This window comes from Paramisgurnus dabryanus, chromosome 10 (assembly GCF_030506205.2).
Source record: "Paramisgurnus dabryanus chromosome 10, PD_genome_1.1, whole genome shotgun sequence".
NCBI classification, from domain to species: domain Eukaryota; kingdom Metazoa; phylum Chordata; class Actinopteri; order Cypriniformes; family Cobitidae; genus Paramisgurnus; species Paramisgurnus dabryanus.
In genome coordinates, this window is record NC_133346.1 from 39,371,892 (window position 1) to 39,376,220 (window position 4,329).

General features: G+C 37.0%; 1 pseudogene; it reads left to right on the forward strand.

Annotated features, from left to right (window-relative positions):
- The first annotated feature begins 2,833 nt into the window (after positions 1–2,833).
- LOC135745292 (trace amine-associated receptor 13c-like) lies at positions 2,834–3,756 on the forward strand (annotated as a pseudogene).
- The last annotated feature ends 573 nt before the right edge of the window (positions 3,757–4,329 follow it).

Here is a 4,329-nt window from a genome sequence, read left to right on the forward strand (position 1 = left end):
CGTTGCTTTCTCTCTCTCTCTCTCTCTCTTGTTCATTCGCTCACTCGCTCTCTCTCTCTCTCACTCACTCGCTCTCTCTCTTGCACTAAAGTAAGGTTAATCCTTTAGAACGTTAATTCAATCTTCAGAAAGATTATTAAAACTACAAGTTATATGATTGTATTTTCCTCTTGGTGTTTGAGGGAATACAAATGCGTCGTGCTGTCAGTCATTCTTTCTCTCTTTCTCTCGCATTCGTGAGGCCGTTCATGGTTGGATAGCGCAGTTGAAGGGGCGGTGGAAAAAGTCAGATTTTCATGGAATGTCCCCTTTTATTCAAAAGATGCTCACAACAAAATTTCTACAATTCTCAGCATTAGAACCCTTGCGGAGAAAAAAAGTGTCCATGTGCATAACACCAAAAAACTAAAAATAATAATGACGTTAAACAGTCTTAAAACATCTATGAATACACAGTTTAACAATTTGTTTCACATGTTAACATTAAGATGTTAATATCTGTACAACTACAAAGATGCTCACACGATTTCAACTTTAACAGCAAGAGTTTTGTTTTCAAGGACTGTACTTTAAGTGAGTGCCCATTAACATAAACACACACACACGCACGCGCACACACATTTATGGTAAACATTTTGTTTATCCTACATGTGAATAAGATTTGGAGGCAAATGCAATTTACATACTCAACTATCCTATTGTGTTTTTAAAGTTTTGGTTCCAATTGACCTACATTGTAAAAACAAAACACTTAACATTCTTCATATATTTTTATTCTATAGTGGTTGGACTGTAACATGAGTTTGAAATAATATATACACAATAAAAGTTGAAAGACGTGACAGAATGAGTTATTTTCTTTCTGACTTTTAGACAACATAGCATCTGTAAATCACAAATTTTTGTATTGTGAGAGACACCAGATCTGTAGGAAAGACTTTTTGACTGGGCTCAGGTGGGACATGAACCAGAGACCTTCTTGATGTGAGGAGACACTGTTTCCCACTGAGCCAGAAGTGCTGATCTTTACAGACAATTTTTTAAATGTTTATATGTAAAATAGGGATGCACCGAATCCAGGATTCGGTTTCGGCCCAAATACTGGACTTTTTGATGGGGTTCCTAGATTTTTTTTCCACCGTACTGAATCCTAGGCTTGCACTACGCTAGTCGACGTCAAGCGGCCGTTGATTACACACATCGGGTGCTGACATGGAGATAAGCTTTTTCCTTCAGTGAGCCTTAGGGGCGGGTCACATTTCCCGGAAGCGAGCGTGTTTCACCGCATTGCTTTCATTATGCATATGCTTATGGTAATTGTCTAAATAGTTTTTCCCACTTGTCATCCTGGCATAATGTTACCTTTTTTTACAGTTAAAATTAAATAAAATGAAAAATACACTGCTGTGGACGTTGTTTACTTCATTAATGTGTTTTACTGTGTTAATGGAATAAGGATGCGAATAGGATTGGGTATTCTGTTTCGGATTCGGACGTATCTTAAACAGTGGATTCGGTATTCGGCCAAACCCAAAAAATCTGCATTCAGTGCATCCCTAATGTAAAATAAGATGAAAAAATTACATTTAACATCTAAACTTCAGTAGATGTTTTAAAGAAATAATCCTCTGCTGAAAACGTCTTTTACTTGCAATTGATTTTACCAAATGCTCAATCATCAGTTTAATCAGAATTTAATCATTAGTTATTTGATTCAATTAGGGAGATACTTACCAAGCATAACATTGTAACACATAACGATCAGGTTGTGCAAGACATTACAGATGCACTTTTTCAAACAAATCCTCTTTTTGTAACAACTTCAGCACAAGGCAAATTCGCTACAGATTACAGAAGAAATTTGTATTTTCAGGAGCAGTTTGAACTGATTGAACCTGTTAAATATTCGTATGAGAGGACACACAAAATTATTACGTCTATGTTTCATTTGCAAAGCAGGTGGACTGTTTACTTATGTTGCGTTCAGACCAACAAAGGTAGAGGCGTCAAGCGTGAGTGATATCAATGTTAAGTCAATGTAAAGGTGCGTTGACGCGCGTCTTGAGGTCTCACAGCATGAATGAGGCATTTAGCGCGGTGTTCTTTAGTACATTAATATGAAATATGCTAAAATGTTATTAAAAAATGTATTTAGGTACCACTTGTAATACACTTGAACCCATCTTTGTATGAAAGGTGAGTACAGGTTAACTTCAAGTGGTATACATTTTTGTAATACGAGATAGTATGTTAAATGGATTTCTGTTCATATTCATGACATCTCAAAATAACACCCATCAGGACACCTGTGTTTTTAAGATTATCTTACGTACTAAAAAATAAGTTTTGGTATATTATGTAGTGTGTGAAAATGGGGCATTTTAAAGGGATAGTTCACCCAAAAATAAAAATTCTGTCATAATTTTCTCACTCTCATGTTGTTACAAACCTGTATAATTTTCTTTGTTCTGAAGAACACGAAGGAAGATATTTTAAGGAATGTTTGTAACCAAACCTTAGGAAAAAGAATACTTTGGAAGTCAATGGGGCTCATTAACGATTTGTTTACATAACATTAGGTAAAATTAAACTGTTAGCCAAACTTGAGATTTGGTGGAGCCAAGGGGTCGCTGTCGCAAATACCCCTCCCCTGACCGATGTAATATCACTCCAAACTTTTGTTAAAACTTGAGAGCCCTGGTAATATCCATTGAAAAACAATGTTGCATCAGAGTGGGTGGTGAATGGGTTGGTCAGTCTGATTTAGATACTGTATAAATTAAAGAACAGTGAGGAGATCAGATCAAACTCTTAACAGGAGGAGACTTTACTCATGGCCTATGAGACAGAACATCATGAGACTCAATACTGCTTTCCTGCCATTGAATACAAAATCATGTATGTGTTTTTTTCATTGCTGTCAGTATGGACTGTGTTTATGAATCTGCTGGTGATCATCTCCGTCTCTCACTTCAAGAAGCTTCACACTCCAACCAACATGCTCATTCTCTTTCTGGCTGTGGCCGACCTGTTCGTAGGACTTATTGTCATGCCATTGGAGGCGATTAGGTTGATTGAAACATGTTGGTACTTTGGAGACATTATCTGTAGACTGTTTTTAATAATCTTGAATGTGCTTCTCTCAACATCTCTGAGTAATTTAGTTGTAATAGCTGTTGACCGTTATGTGGCTGTGTGTCACCCTCTGCTGTACCCACAGAAAATAACAACGACTAAAATAATAATTATTACCTCTATTTCCTGGTTCGGCTCTTTAGTTTATTCCATTTCACTTGTTATAACTACCTCACAAAGAAAATACACATGTAATGGAGAATGTACATATATGCCTACTTATACACTGATAATCATTGACCTGTTCCTGTCTTTCCTGTTTCCTTGTACGGTCATTATAACATTATATTTTATGTCGCACATCAGCAGGTTAAAGTTATCAACTCTCTGATGAGGAGTGGAAAACATCTAACAGAAGGTTCAGTGAGGAGGAAATCTGAGAGCAAAGCCGCTCTGACAATAGGAATCATTATGACGGTTTATCTGTTTTGCTGGATTCCCTATTATAGCTTAACTTTAACACCAAACACAAGAATGACTTCTGTAATAGCCTATTTTATGATATGGATGTTGTATATTAATTCAGGTCTGAATCCTCTCATCTATGCTATATTTTACCCCTGGTTTAGAACGTCAGTTAAACACATCCTAAATCTATCTAAAATATTTAAAACAGCATAACTGCTATTGGACTTGTTTATTATAATAATTAAAGTTCTTGATTTCCTAGCATTGTTTAAAATGGTCAATGATGGGTTTAACACAAACTATGACGCTTACATTTGTGAGAATGCATTCCATATTACTAATAAATGTATAGTTTAGTTTATGTTAATGTTAACCTTACTATGAAACGTTTTTATCCACAGTTTTTAAACATACTGAGATCCATAACGTTGTTGCTAACAGATTGTTCAATGTTGTCATGACTGCTGGGTGATCGATGGCTGTGTGATCTGTGTGTGTGTGTTTGTGTGTGTTGTTTACCTGTGGTGCCGGTTCCTCGTGTATTCACTTACTCCGTGTCTCGTTTACCTTTTCCTTTATATTGCACGTAGTCCTGTCCTTCGTTGCACGCTCATTGTTTTATCACAGTCCTGCTGCCCTGCCTTGTCTTGTCAGTCGCTCTCTGTCTTCTCCTCTGTTACCCCAGGTTTGGTTTCGGCGTTCGGGGACTCGTCTTCACCCGGACCGCTCGCTTGTGGAGTACTGGATTTATTGACTTTGTTTGTCTCTCGCTACAGCTGGTTCGCT